We start from the raw sequence: 20,833 nt of genomic DNA, 5'->3' as shown, positions 1-20,833 counted from the left end.
GGGAAAGGCGAAGACAACAGTTGAACGAGGAGGGTCCAAATGATGACGATTCTCCTGCGGAAAGCCGAGTCAAAGGTAGGTTATCCGCCGACGGGAAGACCGATGGACAAGGGGGGGAGAGGAGAGGTTGGAAGAGAAGGTTCTCCAGCCTTGCGCAAGTATCTTGAGAACCTGTCATATACGTATCACACGCACAGCACAAACACCGAACAGGAAACTTGCAACTTTTCTATATATATATACATAAACATTAAGAATGTTTTCATATATATATATATATATATATATATATATATATATATATATATATATATATATATATATATATATATATATATATATATATATATATATAAGAAAAAGTAAGTTAAAAGACAAAAATTAATGGCAGTCTAAAATAGGCGAGGAGGAAGAGTGGATACAACCGGTCTCCATCCAAGCCTAAAGTAAAGTGAGCTAAATCACTGGTGTGTGAGTGGGAGCGGTAGCAAGCTACCGCACCTATCCCCCGTAACTAGTGGTGTGGATAGTTAACCCTCGCTAAATTTTAATGGATCATCATTTCAGCTTTGCAGACAGTAATACCCCTAAATAAATAGCGTAGGTTTGTATTCCTGTTACGGAACAAACAGTTTTTGGGGTGTTTCTATATTTGTTACTTTGTTAATGGCGCTACATTGACACATAACGTCATTACTCACACACAAAATTCTTTGCAAATCATAAGCCTGATAGAAATTTTGTCACAACCAGAATCACCATAGGGTAAAGTAATCCCATTGGATGTCTAGCTTGATTCAATAGGGGTACATCAAACTTCTGAAAATAAATCATCAATTACGTTGCGTCTAACAATCACCTGCGCACATGTAGATTCTCAAAGATCGTCAATACGTCTAATAACGTTCATTGTTTCCATGAAATGCAAGGCTTCTCTCAGGCCCAAAGTTGAGACTTTTAAGAGAACAACACTGTATCTCTGTGGGTTCTGCTTCATCCACCTGTTCTGGTGATTCTTCTATAACTATTAAAGAAAAAGGAGGAACAGGAGTTCTTGTTTTGAAATTACCCCGGAACTCTCTACTCTTTCCGGAATATCTTTTCATTGCCGACTATAGTGGCAGCAGAGATTCCTGGCGAAATGAGACCATCCCCCTAATGACGTCATAGCCAATCAGATTGTCTCCCGCATTCACAGCGGTCACAGCACAATATAAGTTAGTATAGTTTGAAATTTGTAAGGAGATTTATTGTATAGTCTCTGATGTGTGAGCAGAGGCTACAGATGGAGATTGATCGTAATTTGAAATATTACGATCAGGTGAGACCTGGTCGGAATAAAGTGCTGGCAACAAAGGTTTGGCTTCCTTTTCAGCCAAGGCATAGTAATAAGTTGAATTCTGTAATCTATCCTCATATCTGTGATAATCAGGACCTTCTAAGCAATCCAACTGAAATTCCCTTAGTCTCCGATGCTTGTGAGCTGGTTGGTCATAAGAATAAGTAGGAGGGTCAACTCTAGGGAAAGGAGTATAGTACTGGGTATATGGTTCAGCACTCCTTTTCTGATGAGTTAGTCTAACCTGTAAAACCAAGGATTCTTCATTAATATATGTTGGTCTTGACCTGTGAATAACTGTGGAATGATTGACTAGCTTCCTTGAAGATGGCAAAGATCTAGAAGCTGGGGAATTATTATTACGTTGCATGACCATATGTGTTTTAGGAACACGCAAAATGGGAGAAGCACGTTCGGTTTGAGAATGCGTATTATTGCCGGTACGTCCGATGGTGCTCTCACACAGGAACGTAATGTGTGTGCAAACAGAACATGAAACTGAAACATCTCGTCAAGCCGAGCCACAATGGAAGCGAGATAGAGACGACAGAAAACAAGATTAAATATGACAAATCCGTAGATAATTTGTATTTTTCCTAACTATACAAACCTTAGCTATTTATTAGGGGGTTATACTTTCGGCGGAGCTGAAATGACAAGCCATTAAAATTTTGCGAGGGTTAACTACTCACACCGCTACTTAGCGGGGATAGGGGGGGGGTAGCTTGCTACCACTCCCGTTCACACACCTGTGATTTAGTCACTTTGCTTGAAGGTAGGACTTCAAGGGGGATAAGGATGGCGGGCAAGTTTGTATAAATAACTAACGTTTGTACAATTAGGAAAAATACAAATTATCTATGAATTTGCCATTTGTTCTGTAACTGGAATACAAACCACGCTATTTATTAGGGGTGACTCACCCATTAGGAAGGGTGGACGTCCCTGCCAATCTGACTTTTGGCTTTGCCCGGGGGCTCCTTATCTGAGTATGTTAGTACTCAAAAATAAGGAGTCCCTGCCCTCGCTAAAACCTTGCTACGCAAGCTGTGTGTTGAGACATGCAGAAGGGTGACTGTCTAGGTAAAGATATTCCAAGTCTATATAGGAAAAACCTGATGTAACCAAGACTTCCCCAATACCACGTTGCCAGGGTATGGGGACGCAACAGTATTAGCTTAATACTAGGTACATAAGGGAGCATGGTTTACCTGCAGTGGTTTGAGGTCAGCTTATGCAGAGAACCCAGGATGCTGCTTTCCCCACGAGAGGGTAGGATGAAGAAAAGAATAAGAGCCAGTCAAATCTTTTAATACATGCAGACTAAAACCGGGTAACAGTACCCTCAACCTTCTGCTACTTGTCCAATAAAGAGCTTGAGGTATACAACCAGCTGTTGTGCAGCCACCACCGGACCGATAGAGACTGTATTGAGTTCCTGTGAGTCACGTCTTGCAGGAGAAAGATTGTGAAAGTCACCTGGAGCATTCACATCCTTTCTTGTAAAACCTGCGTCACAGAGTAATCTGCTAAGAAGGACCAGGGGCATAGCTATGCCCCTAACACTGTGAGTCGTCATGTTGAGATGATGTTTCGGTGATCCTCCTCTAAGTGCTGATGACTAGAGAAGGGACCCGGGTGGGCTGTTGCCGTTTTCTTTAGGTAAAGTCTCATACCTAACCCTAGGTACTGTAACGGATGATCTGGATCATCCGTTACCGAGTGGAGACTTGTGTAGGATCCGTCATCTCTGGAGACTGTGTCTGGCAACATACTCAGGGACGAAACTGAACATTGTCTTTCGCCCTTCTCAATAATGGGAAATGTTGAAAGAGACACCATGAAGCACCTTGACTCGTATGGTTGCTGTCCGAGTGTGTAGGAACATTGTCTTCTTAAATCAGGAGAAAATTTGTTGCCTGGTTCCGACTGGAGAAAGGCAAGTTGTAAGTCCGTATGAGTTAGGAAAGGTCTATTGATGAGAGGATGTCCCTTTCTTTCAGTTTGAAGGTGAAGGATCAAGGTTGAGTGATCATCTTTATCTGTCGAAACTGAATAGGGGTTCTTTTCCTCTTGTATATACTCGAGGATTCCGCTATTGCTGGAATAGGGGTATCGAGTTGAGACCAGGGCAGGGCTGCACTGGTCTTTGAGGGTTTCTGAGTACCAAAGATGCGGTCTAAGACTGTGTCTTTGCCCTCTTGAGGAGGGATCTCTGGGTCGGACAACCCATCGAGAACCCTCATTAGAGTCATAACCTGCCAGAATGCATGCTCTGATTCTTGTTGGTCTCCTCCTGCTGTAGGACTTGCGGCGAAGTCTCCTTCTATCCGCAAGAGCTCTTCCTGGGGTGAGTCGCGGACATTCCCTGAGTGGCTGGCTGTCTCCGTTCTAGCCCTAGTGGAGGACTTTGGCAGAGTTTTGGAGTCTTTGGTCTCCTTCTGAGGAAGGAGATAAGACTCCAACATCGAAGACCTGTGTGTCATGTCCCTCCTGGTCTCAGATTGCGGGGGACTCTCCGCGTGAAGAGGTGTTTCCTCCATTGGTGCGATGGAAAAGTGTCTCTCCTCGCGCGGTTCCCTTGGTGGCGGAAGGTCTTCGTCCGACAGAGAAGGAGAGTCTCTCTGAGAAACTGGAGGAACTTGTCTTGATGGTCTGCATGGAGTCAGCTTCGCCTTCGGGGAAGTGACCGCGTCAGAAACTCCACTTTTCCTCTTCAAAGGGGTAGAGGAAGCCATGGTTCCGTGTCTTAGGTCTAGAGCTATAGGTCGCTCTGATGAGCGATCAGACAGGACTGGCTTGAAAGCCTGTGTTACGGCTCTGACTAAGGCACTGAACCAAGGCTGCTGAATGACGGATGCACTGTCAGACAGATCCCCTGAAGGGAAAGGGACAGAAGGTTCCCTACGAGGAGTCACTGTAACAGGTGGGTCCACCTTAGAAGACAGTTTAGGGATCCTGAACCCTTCTGCTTGTTTTTGTTTCCCTTCTCCCGCTGTGTTTGCGGGAAGGGGAATGAGGCGATGGCGACAATGATGGGTGAAGATTCTGCGCTCGTGTCTGTTGGTGTGTTTACTCGCGCGCGGGAGAATATTGGAGATCGCGCGAGGGAGAATATAGGCGATCGCGCGAGGGAGAATATAGGCGATCGCGCGAGGGAGAATATTGGTGCTCGCGCGTGGGAGAATACTGGTGAGCGCACGCGCAGGAGAATCTTGGCGCGTGCGCGCAGGGGAGAGTGTTGGCGCATGTGCGTAGGTGAGAGTTGGTGTGCGCGCGTCTCTGTGCATGCGGGCGGGAGATAGTTGACGCGCAGGTGAGTGCGAATGTTCAAGAGAGCGCTGGCGCGCCGGTGAGAGTTGGTGCGTAGGTGAGGGCTGCAATATGATTGCTGTCTCACCTACAGACTTGTGCGCTGGAGAATGATGGCCCGCAGGTATTCATTGGCGTGCGGGCGATGAAGGATGCACATGCCGGCGCGCAGGAGAGCGCTGGTGCGAAGCCTTTCCGACGGATGTGCCCTCTGGGGGCCGTTGGATCAGCAAACTGACCGTGCGCCGCAGCAGTCCTCCGAAGAGGAGTTTCTATAAGTGAACTTCCCCGAGGGAGAGAAACACTTGCAGGAGAGACAGACGTTGAATTTAGTTTCTCCCTCGGAGGATGATCAGGAACGGGGGAAACTAAGTCGGCAGCAACCGCTGTAGAGTCTGGAGTGGCAGAGGAGATAGATGAAACCGCATGAGACACCTCTGACACAACCACGTCGACAAGGGTCAGGGGATCTACCTCTGACGGCGATGATGATTGCTTAACAGAAGCACCCGTGCGGATGAACTGCAGCAAGGCTTCCTTAGAGGGTGGACCCGTAAGCCCCAAGAAAGACCAAATCTGTAAGAGGGGAGTTAGTGACAAGGCCTCACCTGGGGGGAGAGGTGGGGCTGCTTTGCTAGGGGAAGCAACATCATCTCTCGAGACCCAGGGTTGGTTGATAATAACTTGGTCTACGCTACTACTCGACAGTCTCTCTTAAGAGACCGAACTAGTAGGAGCTTTGGAGTTAGGTTGGGCGACGGAAGAAAATGCTTTGGGTTTTTCTTCCTTCAAAGAAACCTTTGAAGGAGAAATATCCTGCTTGGACTACTACTTCCGCCGTCGCGCAAACCTCTCCCACTGGGAGGAAGACCACTCCCTACACTCACTACACTTATAAACACTATCACACCGATAACTTCTGCAGGCAGGACAAATATCATCCAACTGTTCCTCCTGGGAGAAACCCTCATCCGGCTCTTCCCCTGAAAATTCAGCCGCTGCAGTTGTGCCCTGTTCAGAGAGGCGGCGTTCCTGTGGAGATGCGTCAGTGCTGACATGGGTGCGCTTGCGCTGTTCAATATTCCCATCCGTCTGACAATCACTAGCCTTGCGGTTGTTGTCACGATCGGTTTGTGAAATAGCATCCAACTGACGCGAGGCGACCACAGTCAACTGACGTGTAGCGTCATGGATTGGCTGATGCGTGGAGTCATGGGTTGACTGCCGAGTGCCGTCGCGGGCAGACTGACGTGCGGTGTCACGGGTAGTGTCTGGCTGACGCTGACGCTGACGCTCCGACGCATCATGGGTTGACTGACGCGTAACGTCTGCCTGCCGCTGATGCTGACGCTCCGCAGTGTCATGGGTTGACTGGCGTATGTTGTCACGCTGACGCGTAGCGTCTGGCTGATGCTGACGCTGATGCTCCGCAGTGTCATGGATTGTGTGTTGTCATGCTGACGCTGACGCTCCGTATCGTGTCCGCTTCTGTCCTGCCACTTAGCGGCCCGCTCCGCTACTTGACGAACGTCGTCACGTTTGGAAGACTGACGATCGGCGGTATGCGCGATCGATTGATGATGAGAAGCAGAACTCTGACGAGATGCATCCACCTCAACCTGCCGTTGAACACTGCGACTGGGAGATCGCCTGTGCGATAACGCGTCAGTACCGGAGACAACAGGCCGCCTGTGCGACAACGGGTCTAAAACAGAAGACTGACGCCCAGCCGCACTGCCAACCGCAGGACGATAAGACCGCATAAGCGACGAGAGTTGTTGCTTCATCCCCAACAACATAGACCATTTGTGATCATCTTTAGACGATACGTGTACCGCTTCTTCCAATGCGAATTCGCCTTCCTCATCGTTTCCAAACCGCTCCCCACTTTCGGGAGACGAACACCAGTCTGATGGAAGCGGCGGAGCATGAACCGTAACACCAGAACCAGGGATCAGCTCCAAATCTGAGTGTACCAAACCTTTATCCATTTCGGAACCCACGTCGGAGCGTTTCGTAGGCGAACACTCGTCAAGGAACTGAAAACGCTCAGGTTTATCCCAATGGCTACAGCCTGGTTGTTGCGAAGAGGAATCGCGCCGTTGTTCCACTGCGTGCGCTTTTCTCTGAAGCGGCCTAGAGGTTTGACGCCAGACCTCATCACGTGAGCCTTCATCCGAAGAAGGAGATAAAGCACTAACCTCACCTTTCCTGCGGTGAGGGTGAGCAACCTGTCATACGACAGCAGGAACGCTCGAGGGGACGTCTGTGCGATTGATGACGCCTCTCCTTCCCTTTCGCCGTTCGACGTAACTTCTCCCATGGGTTCGGGAGCTTGACAGAGGTCTTAGGCTAGGCGAACGACAGGATCGCACAGACGCACCCTCCACAACACTGAACACATTAGCCAAACTTTTCACACTTGATAGGTAGCTTGTGCGACCACTTTTAAGTAAATTAATTTTGGCCATAATTTGCTTCTTGTCCGCCGCTAACGATTCAACTCTTACACCGAGAGCTTGGATAGCGGACAACATATTCTTCATTGTAGGTTCCTTCGGTTCCTGATCTACCACTACGGGGGAAGGAATAGGATCAATGACATTGGATACAGGTAATTCTACAGAACGAGAAGAACTGCGTCTAATTCTGTCTCTCTCTAATCTCTGAGTATAGCGATCATAAGCTAACCACTCACTTTCGGCTAAAGAACAACATTCTTCACACCGATCCCAAAAAGTACAAGTTTAACCCCTACATTTTACACAAATTGTATGAGGATCAATAGAAACTTTAGGAAGACGAGTATGACATCCTTTAATACACTTCCTATATACAGGGGAAGGGTCGGCCATATAGAAAAGTTACGAGAGAGATCAAAACAACAACAAGGGTCAAAACTAACTCAATAAACCCAAAACAATAAAGATTTCAAGAAAATATGAAAGAGAAATCACTAATGCGAAAGCCCAAAACCAAAAGATAGTGTACATCACCAAATAAACCGTCCAAATCAAAGTAAGTTGTGAGCGAATTTCAATCGTTCCAGCCAGCAATGGCGGCAGAGAAGGTCTAAATTGGTTGGATTAGTTCGGCCTGTCTACCGCAAGGGCGCTAGTATACACCTGGCATATCTGCGATCGCCGCGAGATTTTGAATTTCTGCCGGGCGTCCAGAGACTTAAGCCATTCTTATATAACCAGCGGGTAAGTTTTATGTTTAAAAAATCTTTTTTAATGTTATTATTGTTTTTAAGATATTTCATTTTAATTGTTCATTACTTCTTATATCGTTTATTTATTTCCTTAAATGGCCTATTGTTCCCTGTTAGAGCCCTTGGGCTTATAGCATCTTGCTTTTCGAACTAGGGTTGCAGCTTAGCTGGTAATAATAATATTAAAACTTCAGATTCACGGATGTAAACAAAGTGAGATGATGATTATTCTTGATGGAACAACATTTATATCAATCTTTGGTACAGAAACAGAGAAGGAGAAGGCAAGTTAAAACATAGTATCCTGAAGTACTGTAATAAATCTACCACCAGGGTGTTTTTTCTTGTTTGAAAACAAACTGAAGTTTACTTTTCTATTCAGCAAGGGACTTGCATCAATTTTGGGGGTAGCCGACATCTAAAAGAACAAAAGTCCCATTTTCTGTTGGGTATATTCGATTAAGGGAGAGCTCAATAAGCTTCTATTCAGCAAGACACTTGCCTCAATTTTGGGGGTAGCCGACATCTAAAAGAAGAACAAAAGTCCCATTTTCTGTTGGGTATATTCGATTAAGGGAGAGCTCAATAAGCTTCTATTCAGCGAGGCACTTGCCTCAATTTTGGGGGTAGCCGACATCTAAAAGAAGAACAAAAGTCCCATTTTCTGTTGGGTATATTCGATTAAGGGAGAGCTCAATAAGCTTCTATTTAGCAAGGCACTTGCCTCAATTTTGGGGGTAGCCGACATCTAAAAGTACAAAAGTCCCAATTTCTGTTGAGTATATTCGATTAAGGGAGAGCTCAATAAGCTTCTATTCAGCGAGGCACTTGCCTCAATTTTGGGGGTAGCTGACATATAAAAGAAGAACAAAAGTCCCATTTTCTGTTGGGTATATTCAATTAAGGGAGAGCTCAATAAGCTTCTATTCAGCAAGGCACTTGCCTTAATTTTGGGGGTAGCCGACATCTAAAAGAAGAACAAAAGTCCCATTTACTGTTGGGTATATTCGATTAAGGGAGAGCTCAATAAGCTTCTATTCAGCAAGGCCCTTGCCTCAATTTTGGGGGTAGCCAACATCTAAAAGTACAAAAGTCCCAATTTCTGGTGAGTATATTCGATAAGGGAGAGCTCGTTAAGCTTCAAATAAAATCTTGATTGTTTTCAAAGCGAAGTATAAATGTTCTGACGCCGACATCATTGGAAGGTCTACATATTGGTGGGTGCTGTCGTCTTAATAAAAAAAAATGAGTGAATTGCTTTCTGACATAGAAAGATGGATACAAGGGTGTATTATTTTTGTTATTATTACTAGCTAAGCAACAAACCTAGTTGAAAAAGCAAGATACTATAAGCCAAAGGGCTCCAAGAGGGAAAAATAGCCCAGTGAGGAAAGGAAATAAGAAAATGAATAAACAGTATAAGTAATGAATAAATTAAAATAAAAGATATTAAAAACATTAAAACATTTCATACATAAACTATACATAGACATATATCAACCTGTTCAACATAAAAACATTATATATTCTGCAAGTTCAAACTTAGATGCTTTGAACGTTTCTAATGACGAAAACTGGCGAAATGAGTTGTGGTAGTCGCCACTCAGACTGCTCCAAAAAAGTTCCAACTTAAACAGCATCTAATATCAGAAAAACAGAGGAAAATGCACATTTTGTACATAACTGTCCCATTATTGTACACAGAAAACCCAACCTGTGTAGTTATTACCCCAAAACTGATGCTGTTTTCCTACAAAACAAACATTTAAAAAAACACAATGCTCCAGCATAAGCAGCAAAAATATCGGAAAAACACAGGAAAACGCACATTTTGTATGTGGGTGTCCCATCATTGTATACACAAAACCCCACAATAATTGTATTTTGTGTATTTGCCCCCCAAACCTGTTGTAATAATTCTAAAAAAAACAACCATGTTCGCCATTAACGTATGTCAGTGTCGCAAAAACCATGAAAAAATGCAACATTTAAAAGGGACTGTCCCAACATTCTACACAGTAAACCACACATTAATTTGTGCCTCAGTAGTTTACCCTGAAAATCCTTCAGTTTAACTATACCATTGGAGCCTTTGTATAACAGTGGCCAATTCTTCCCAAGTGCATAGTAAATGGACACCAGCTGACCTAAACTCCCCTGCCTTAACCTGACCTAAAGGCCGTGTCCTTACTGGAGCCTTTGTATATCAGCGGCCAGTTCCTCACAAGTTCATCAAGAATGGACATCAACTAACCTAAACTTTCCTCCCTAACCTAACCTACAAGCTGTGTCCTCACCTACTTACCTAACGGGGGGACATTAATACTGCCATATTCTAAGTTAGATATAATAATACATACAGGTGGCTGCTATCATACATACACCCCCCTACTTAACTAATGGGGGGTTAACGGCCTATGCGACCTCCCTTACTCTGCCCTATTCTTAGCCAGCCATCATCATATATACATGTGGCCGCTATCATACATACACCCTTCATCAGCGCAGTGTTCCGAGACGCTTAATGGTGTGGCGAGTAGGAACGGAGTCACCGAACTGATATCAAGTCATTGGGGGTGCCGAGGTATAGCTACCTTCCTACATTGGGGGTAACGGTGCAAGGGTAAATATAAGCCAGTAATATGAAAATAATGCTTGTACCTGTTCCCTATTTATAACAGATTGGTCATATACTGCATATAACTATAATAAAACCGAAACATAATATATAAGAATATTTATCTATTATTATTATATAGCGTAAGCTACATTTGAGAACCTGCCTACTTCCGAATGACTGTTTTCAATCAAGACTCAACTACTGGCTTTGCTAAAGATAAAATATTCAATAATAATTATATATTAACATAGATAAGACTAATCTATTATACTCACAGCAAATTATCAAATTATATTAGTAATTAACACCTCTTTTGGGCCAAAAGTTGATATGATCGAAACCGGGACAAAGATCTTGGGGGCCCAAGATTCAACAATATATCAACGAATTTAAGTATATAATCTTTATATATATAACATAAATTACTTTTATAAAGTATTACAAATATTTATATTAATCTTACCTATCAATTTCTTGTCTATATGAAGCACTGGTACGTAAAATTGACTTTGTTTTTAGTAAAATAAAGATCTACTTTCCGTTTTCGTTCAGTTCAGTTCACTTTAGTAGTTAGGCGGAGGGACTGACCTTTCCATCGGCACCTCCTTGGTTTTCTTCTCTATTCTAATTCTTTTATTTTCTTCTCTATTCTTTTTCCCACATCTGATAAATATATTCTTTTCTTTTCTCTATTCCTTCTTTCTTAAACAGCACCTTTCATAATATCTTCTTTTCTTCGCACGGCTGCTGTAATTCTATTATTTATCTTCTCTCTTCTTTATTCTAGTTCTTTTATTTTCTTATCTCTTCTTTATTCTAGTTCTTTTATTTTCTTCTCTCTTCTGTATTCTAGTTATTTTATTTTCTTCTCTCTCTTTCTTTCCACACCTGATGAATATATTCTTTTCTTTTCTCTATTAATTCTTTCTTAAACAATACTTTTCCTATTATCTTCTTCTTTTCTTCTACAAAGAACAGTGCCTTAATCTTTATTATTTTGTTTTCAAAGCCTTCTCCTTTTCTTTCTAATTCATTTATTATTTTATATGTAATTAGTTTAAATAGAGTAGTTGACCCTGTGTATCACTGTTTTATCCCACTTGTTACATCAAAGTCTTTTTCTAATTCATATCCTGTGTTTATTACATTTGGGTGTATTCTATATTCTTTCACAATTTCTATTATTTTTTTCCCTCTTTATTGAATCATGAGCTTTTTTAAAATCTATTGAAATTACTACAAAACTTTCTTTTCCTTTTGTAACTTTCTTCTACACAGTATTGTAAAATAAATATGTTATCTTCTACTCTTCCTCCTTTTGTGAAACTCGGCTTGAGTTTCTTTCATCTCCAAAGCCATAAATATTTTGTATGAAGCATTTGTAAGGGCAATTGGTCTTAAATCTTTTACTGTGGGTTTCTTAAACCTTTTTTTTTATCATTTTTGTTTTTTACTTTTTTTCCACTTTTCGGGCTTGTTCTTCTCCTTTGTTTCATTTTGAAGGCACTTGGTAATGATTTCCAAACATTTGCTGTCATTTACTATAGTTTTATATAATTCTGGTTTCAGTTCATCTGGACCATCTGTCTTTTTATTTTCTTTTATTGATAGTTTTCTCCATTTTCGTCATATAATTGCATTTCTTCTTCATTTTCCTTTTTACCTTTTAGTTTGTCAATATTTTTTAAATATTTTGTTCCTATCCTTCCTTACTTCATTAGCCTTCTTCTTTTCATTTTCCCACATTGCTTCCTTTATTACGATCTGTGTCCTCTCTTTTTGTTGTTTATACAGCAGAGACGCTCTTTCCCTTTCTTCTCCTGTCAGGTATCGTTTTTCTCTGTTAAGTTTTTTCCTCTTTTTTTATTTCCTCTCTGATTTTATTGGTCATCCAGTTTGGTTCTATCTTTGCTTTCTCTTCTCTAGTTGTTCTCCGTCTGTACTTTGCTCTTAGTTTTCTTTTTGCTGCCTCTTCTACAACTTCATCAAATCTATCCATCCTTGTAATATCTCTGCTCTCTAAATTATTTTTTACTTCTTCCCTATATTCCCTGAGACTTTCTTCGCCTGTTTTGTAATATATACTTTTTCCAAAATCCCTTTTTGTAGTTTTCTATCTTCGCTTTCATGCTGACCTCTACCTCAACCAGATTGTGGTCAGATATATCTACTTTATCGTTTTCTTCAGCTATGTTCATCTCATCGAAGTATTCATACATTTCTTTATTTACCAACACCAAATCTATGGCACTTTCTGATTGCCTCTCTCCCATGTATATGTTTCTTAGCCTTTCTCATCTATATTTAATAATATAAGGTTTTTATTATTTATAACCTCGAGTATTTTCTTTCCATTTTCATTCTCCTCTTGGTATCCCAAGAAACCTAGATGGCCATTAAAATTTCCCATTATAATTAGTGCTTCATCTTCCTCTACTTCCTCTATTTTTCTCTAACTCTGCTCGTATCACTAAGTTTCTTTCTTTACCTTCCCTATCCCCGCTACAATCCATATATACTACAATAAGTCTCATTTTCTTTTTAAGGATATTCCATTTTAAATCTAATATATATAAACTATTCGAATGTAATTTTTACATTTCTATATCCATGTCATCTTTGTATATCATCATTAACTCCTCTCCTTTTTTATTTTTAAAATCCCTCATACTCTCCTCGCTACAGTCATGTTTACATTAGTATATAATTAAAGTAAAAGAAAACGTACGTAACAAAACATTTAAAGAAAACGTTTAAAAGGGAGACTAAAGTATATTAAACCTAAAAACTTTACAGATTCTATTTCAATTTCAAGGATATAGTATCAAATTCTAAAAATTAGTAATGAAAAGTATCATATGTCTATGATAATATATACGATTAATTTTTAACCAATTACTTAAGAATGGAAAATATAAATATAAATTTTTTTCCCATTATTATAAATAAATTTACATTGAAAAGTTTGATATATTAAATGACAATTGGTATAAGTTTTATTGACATTCTAAATAGGATTATAGTTTTAGTATTCTATGCAACCATATTTAATCTTTACTCGTTTAGTGAAAAAAATAATTACCGGAAAATGTTTCAACAAAAATATGAATTCACCTCGAAGGCGAGAATATGTCAGAATATTAATCATTTACGTCTTGTGCAAGTTACCTTACTGATGACCATTGTAATATTCTATCTATATATATCTATCTATCGACATATCCTATCTATTAATCTATCTATCTATTTCATGGCTACACGATAAAATGAACTGTGAAAAGTCCTGTAGAGAGTAGAGTTCCCTTGCAGTACAAGACCACACAGCATTCCTTAAAGTAAAAAGTAAATCTTTAACGTAACGAATGATGACAGTCTATAAATATCGTATAATTTTATGCTGATGAAAGACAATAAATCTCGTATAATTTTATCTGGTTTTTGGTTTATTGAGCTAAAGTGGAAGACCAATAATCAGTAGTACTTACCTATATTACTCCACATTAAATACCATAATGCTATTCGAGAATGACAAGCAAATTCATGAACTTTTTATCACCGAAAATTTAAATTTACTTAACAGCACAGAATGTTAAGTGTGAACAGTAACCAACATGAGTTTTCTTGGAATTATGCGGGCTATACATGTTAATAACAATATCGTCATTATTTCACCGACGAGTTAATGTTCTAGATTATGCATAGGTGATTCCATATTGTCCCCAGACGTCTCTCGCTGGATGAAATGTCCCTCTCATACATATGTCCTACTTAAGTTATATAAGGTTTCAGGATAAAATGCAGTGCGCGTTTTGGTCCATCTGTACGTAGTTTCTAAAGGTTTCTACCTAAAGTCTTTGCACCTAGTCCCATGCCCCATTCTCACGTCCTTCAAAAAGGGCAGCAATTATCATTCTGCATCGTACAATTTTCTTAAATCCGTTTTACATATGGTAGCCTACATCCCACTGGAGAGCTAAAAATTAGGATACTTTTCTCGAGCACAGACTAACAACACTGACGTAAATATTTGTGTTAGCACCGGGTTCAGCTTCGATCATTGCTGGCCCTTGGTTTTGTTTTACTAAATGACTCGTCACTTTGAGCTGGAAACTACCAAGACCATTTTCTCTGACGCAGACTAAACACTAATGTAAATACCTGCGTGTTGGCACCGGACATCTGCTATTTCTTCTCGCCCTTGGTTCAGTTATGGTACACCACACTACGAGCTGAAAACTACTACTAGTTCCGAGAGCAAACTAATAACACTGACGTAGATACCAGTGTGTCTGCACCAGGTATCAGCTTCGATCCTTGCTCGCCCTTGGTTCAGTTATGGTACACCATAATGCGAGCTGAAAACTAGTTCTGAAAGCAGACTAATAACACTGACCTAAATACCAGTGTCTCTGCACCAGGTATTGGCTTTGATCATTACTTGCCCTTGGTTTAGTTTCACTTTATGGTTCAAACTAGACACCTCTTTGGCACAAACTAAATACCTTTGTAAATACCTGCGTGTTGGCAAAGGCATCAGCTTCGAATATTGCACGCCCGTGGTTCAGTTTTACTTCATGGTACACCACACTTTTAGAGCTGAAAACTAACAAGATACTTCTCTCTCTCTAGCACAGACCGAACACTGATGTAGATAAAAGAGTGTTGGCATCAGACATCAGCTTCGATCATTACTTGCCATTGGTTTAGTTTCAATTTATTATACACAGCACTTGAAGCTGAAAACTATCAAGATACCTTTTCCTAGTGTCTGACTAAACAGTCGTTGATACCAGTGTTTTGGCACTGGTAATCAGCTTCGAACATAGTCCGCTATTTCTCGACTAGTGAACGGAGTAGAAACCATGACAGACAACCGTATGGCATCAATTTGTTAACCTTAACAACTTAAATCTAGTTTAAATAATCAAGAACTCCGTTGTTTTACAATATGGGAGTTGGGCACTGCTCGATTGTGTGGACAGACTTTCAAAGTAAAAACTTTGCCTTATGGCTTTCTCGATTCCTTTACCCCTAATTGGACCAATGCCAGTAGTTTGAAAATTAGGTTATTCACAGACAAATAAATTTAGTTGTGAACTCTACAAATTAACTAACTAAATTGATTTCCAGTCAAGTTTTACACTTTCCTTATTTATCAACTGTCACTTCTCAGCTGGAAATCACAAACAGCAAGAGGCTAATTTTGACTACATTGCTTGGAACAAATCTACTTCTACCAATGATTATATAGTCAGACAATTCACCCACAAGTAAAAAAAAAAGTCTTACTGGAACAAAAAATTATTCAGCCTGTATCGACCTTTACGAAAAGTCTACAGCTTTCTCTCACATTTTGTTTTTTTGCATAGTTAGGCAAAGTTACTCTTCAGGCATATTTACTTGAAACTTCATTCGGTAGCCAGATACTAGCTGCCTTGGTTAGTGATCCCTTACAGGAAGAGTTCTGTTTTTGGGACATTTGCGTGCATACATCAAGATAAACCTTAACATTCTATTCCCTTGAGAGGTCCACAAGTTTATATTTTTATTCTTAATGATAAATGTAAAACATACTTCACATTGTATAAGATACTTCCAAACTCCTAAAAATAGTGTTTAGTTTATACCTTCACACAGTATGGGGTTATTTTCTGTACACATTTGGGTAAGCATTGCCCAAATGTTAAGACACCTTCATTGTTGAATAATTAAAGTTAAAAAGCCCCTTTTGACATTATTACCTTATATAAAATATAATTTGGCCAGCAGTATTGTGACCAAATTGTAATACCAGGGATACGTTCTTAATACACTTTTAGAAAGATCTTATTGTAATTAAACTTCAGAGGTAAACTAATAAAATAGCAGCAACTACACATTACCTTCTCAAACTAAATATCTACCAACTAGTACTAAGTAGTTTGGAAACTGAACACTTGGTTTAATAAGGTAGAAATAAACACCCAAGCAAAAAGGTAATTTCTTTTTCTTTCTATGAAACCCTAAAGAAATATCCTAATACAACAAACAAAATATTTCTTAAAGGCACAAACTCCAATGATTTTTGTTCACATTAATAAAAGTAACAGGTTCAAGCCATACAATGGAAACAACATAGCATACTGGACATTTTTGCAGACTAAATGGGGTATGAAGGCAACAATTACACAATCAGGATTTGTATCAAAATAGGCTGGTAATTCAGTTTTAAGGAAAGCTAATTAATATTCCAGGCACCAAAGTACTGGACTCAAGTCTAAAGAACAATTACCTTTAAAATGTACACTTTATTCAAAAGATTCAAGAGATTAACATTAAAAAACTACATACTTATGACAACGAATCATACTAGAAAACAAAAGCATAACATAAATAAAATTTTATCTTTAGTAAGAAGATTCTGACAAAGACGACCAAGAGGAATAATTCTGCAGCACAACAGAGGTACAATCGAGGTGAAGTAATAATTCAAGAAACTTTTTTTTCAGCCAGCCATGTACTAAGTTCCTAGGACAACTACACATGAACTAGGCAGCCATGCGCGAACTCTTTAGATCAAAGTCTTAGGTAACCATGTATAAAGTCCTTCGCTTTAATTCTTAAGCCATGTACGAAGTCCTTCGATTTAAGTGCCAGGCAGCCTTGGACGAAGTCTTTCGATTCAAGTCCCAAGCAGATTTGTATAAAGTTAGGTTGAATGTGGAGAAGACCAGAGTTTTGAAGCCACTTCTTCCAAAGTTCATGCAAATCTTGACAAGCTCGCAGGTTAGTATTAAGTGGTAGACATCAACTTGTCACCTGAAAGAAAAGTTTGCATTAATTTCTACATTAAAAAAGTTAAAATGTTTTAGGTTCCTATGCTTTGCAGGTCACATTAAAGTTTAATGTTATAGTGAAGATTAAGAAGAATTATAAACTAACAAATAATATCAAAGAAAATAAACTCAAACGATGCAAGACTAATATCAGTATACTTACCACGGATTTCGATAAACTATTGCCAAGATTGGCTCAATGGAACTGAACTCAAAGTTTGAGAGCAGCAGGAATAATTTTGAAGAAAGCTTGCCAAAGTAATCTTCTTAATGAAAAAACTGTAACTGTACTCAAAAGCTCCTGCAGGGGGACAAACAGCGTAAGCTTGCCAAGGTAATTTTTCAATGGTGAAGTTGGCACTGTACTCAATAGCTCCTGCAGGGGGACAAACAGCATAAATTAGGTATTAGTAAAAGTTACTAATTCTGTTTTCAAAGTAAAATTACTAGCAATTTGGTTTTAAACTTCAGACTAAAGAGAATCTGAAGAATCAAAGTTATTATATTAAAATGAATTTCTTAAAGGCTTTTTTTTTAAACTTCAGACAAAAGAGAATCTGAAGAATCAAAGTTATTATATTAAAAGTTATTTCTTGAAGGCTTTTTGTATCACATTTTTCAGGCTTTTTGTATCACATTTTTCAGTCCTTTTTAACTGGAGTTAGGACCAAAATATTTAGTTTAACAAAAATTGGCAATAGTGAACATACCAAAAGTTACAATAGGAACAATTTACGTAAAGGGTAAGCTATATATCTATCAAGGTTAAAATTTCCTTTAAAAAGAAGTTTACTTTTAAAATTAGTGGTTACTAGGTTCTCAACCAATTTAACCGATTACGCTGAATACCAGTTTCAATGGAAATTTCTTAAACTATAAGAACAATTACTTTAATTGAAGTAATGTTAAAGACAAACGCTATAATCTAAAGAACAGATAAATTTCAAATAAAACCTTCAGTTTGACCTAACCCAAACATACTTAGAAAACTACGCCGAATTAAAAACTCATGGACATACCAGGGACAGTTTTTAGAAGAAAGTCTACGTAAGTCCTAGGCTCCCATGTGCCAAGTCTTTTAGATGAATAAAGCAGTCCAGGGGCTTAAAAGCCACTATCCATAGATTAAAGTCAATGTAACATGAAAAGCTTGCAGGTTAGCAGACAGAAGTTTAGATTAAAACACCTGAAAGAAAACTTTACATTAATTTCTACGAAAATTGTTTTGAAATAGTTTGTCTTTTTGCTTTAGATTTCATACAAATTAAACCTTTGAAGCTATTAAAGACTAATGCAGAGTAAATTTAAAAAATAACACTAGAAACTGATGGAATAGTTAATCATATACACGTTAGACAGGAAGATTTTAGAATACTTACCACTGAAAAATGCTTAACAAGTGTTGAACTGTCAAGCTGAAATTGCTCAAAGCTTCTGAAGGGACACCAAGAGCAGAGATTCAACAGTCTGCTTGCCATAGTGTTCAATGGACAGGCTGAAAACGCACGCGACAGGTCTTGAGGGGGTACCAACAGCTTTCACTGTGAAGAGTACTTGAAAAGTGTTATCTGGATAGGCAAGAACTGCACTTAAAGTTCCTGAGAGGTGATCAACTGTTTAAAATCAGTAGAATTTAACAATTTTCATTTTCTACTTAATAGGTACATAACAGTATTGCTTTCTTTATTGAAAGAAAATTTTTTTAATTAAAATAGAAACCCACTGACAGCTTGGTATTCCCGAGAAGCAATTTCCAGGAGCTCGCGCAATTTTCAAACTATTTTGACTAGATCAGTTTCTTTTTCAGAAGTGCTACCAAAACCTTGTTAAACATTGTTAGCTTACTTATTACAGAAGTGCTACCAAAACCTTCAGAAAAATAAAACACTGAGCTTATTTATCAGGAAGTAATAAGCTATTTACTGGGGAAACCACTGCTGTGATTGAGCACTACAGTTGACGTTCTGGCGAGTATCTATTCTGATGAAACTAACTGAAATCAGACACCTTTAAACTAATAGTTCGCGTTGCAACTAAGAGTATACTTTAAGATTTGGAAAAGTTTATAATAAACTACCACTGAATTCGAAGAACCCCCTCCCCAAAGTCAAATTTTCAAAGTTCTGTAATAGTCTTCTACTCATCCGAACAACCTGTAATTTACACTGCAAAAAAACGCTATGAAAGCCTGTAATTGACACTGCCAAAAAATACACTGCAAAAAAAAACCCACTATGAATTCCTGTAATTTACACACACTGCAAATGAATTCCTGTAATTTACACACACTGCAAATGAATTCCTGTAATTTACACACACTGCAAATGAATTCCTGTAATTTACACACACTGCAAATGAATTCCTGTAATTTACACACACTGCAAATGAATTCCTGTAATTTACACACACTGCAAATGAATTCCTGTAATTTACACACACTGCAAATGAATTCCTGTAATTTACACACACTGCAAATGAATTCCTGTAATTTACACACACTGCAAATGAATTCCTGTAATTTACACACTGCAAATGAATTCCTGTAATTTACACACTGCAAATGAATTCCTGTAATTTACACACTGCAAAAAAGCAACTTTGAATTCCTGTAATTTACACACTGCAAAAAAGCAACTTTGAATTCCTGTAATTTACACACACTGCAAAAAAGCAACTTTGAATTCCTGTAATTTACACACACTGCAAAAAAGCAACTTTGAATTCCTGTAATTTACACACACTGCAAAAAAGCAACTTTGAATTCCTGTAATTTACACACACTGCGAAAAAGCAACTTTGAATTCCTGTAATTTACACACACTGCAAAAAAGCAACTTTGAATTCCTGTAATTTACACACACTGCAAAAAAGCAACTTTGAATTCCTGTAATTTACACACACTGCAAAAAAGCAACTTTGAATTCCTGTAATTTACACACACTGCAAAAAAGCAACTTTGAATTCCTGTAATTTACACACACTGCAAAAAAGCAACTTTGAATTCCTGTAATTTACACACACTGCAAAAAAGCAACTTTGAATTCCTGTAATTTACACACACTGCAAAAAAGCAACTTTGAATTCCTGTAATTTACACACTGCAAAAAAGCAACTTTGAATTCCTGTAATTTACACACACTGCAAAAAAGCCATGAATTCCTGTAATTTTACACACTGCAAAAAAGCCATGAATTCCTGTAATTTACACACACTGCGAAAAAGCCATGAATTCCTGTAATTTACACACACTGAAAAAAAGCCATGAATTCCTGTAATTTACACACACAAATTCCTGTAATTTACACACACTGCAAAAAAGCCATGAATTCCTGTAATTTACACACACTGCAAAAAAGCAACTTTGAATTCCTGTAATTTACACACACTGCAAAAAAGCAACTTTGAATTCCTGTAATTTACACACACTGCAAAAAAGCAACTTTGAATTCCTGTAATTTACACACACTGCAAAAAAGCAACTTTGAATTCCTGTAATTTACACACACTGCAAAAAAGCAACTTTGAATTCCTGT

General features: G+C 39.0%; 2 long non-coding RNA genes across 2 annotated transcripts in view; both read right to left on the bottom strand.

The window, feature by feature from the left end:
• Positions 1 to 11,042, bottom strand: part of LOC137623194 (uncharacterized) — a 34,173-nt gene extending 23,131 nt beyond the window's left edge. Inside the window, exon 1 of the long non-coding RNA XR_011040564.1 lies at positions 10,949 to 11,042. This is a non-coding gene — a long non-coding RNA (uncharacterized lncRNA). The remainder of the gene's footprint in view (positions 1 to 10,948) is intronic.
• Positions 11,043 to 16,453: 5,411 nt separating this feature from the next.
• Positions 16,454 to 19,686, bottom strand: LOC137623809 (uncharacterized). The gene is made up of 4 exons (XR_011040644.1): positions 18,680 to 19,686; positions 18,320 to 18,486; positions 17,464 to 17,676; positions 16,454 to 17,283 (listed from the first exon to the last, which is right to left on the bottom strand). It is a non-coding gene; the product is annotated as an uncharacterized lncRNA (long non-coding RNA).
• Positions 19,687 to 20,833: the final 1,147 nt, after the last annotated feature.

Source organism: Palaemon carinicauda, chromosome 30, assembly GCF_036898095.1.
Source record: "Palaemon carinicauda isolate YSFRI2023 chromosome 30, ASM3689809v2, whole genome shotgun sequence".
NCBI lineage: Eukaryota > Metazoa > Arthropoda > Malacostraca > Decapoda > Palaemonidae > Palaemon > Palaemon carinicauda.
Note: the sequence above shows the minus strand (reverse complement) of the source record. Positions and strands in the feature narration are given on the sequence as shown.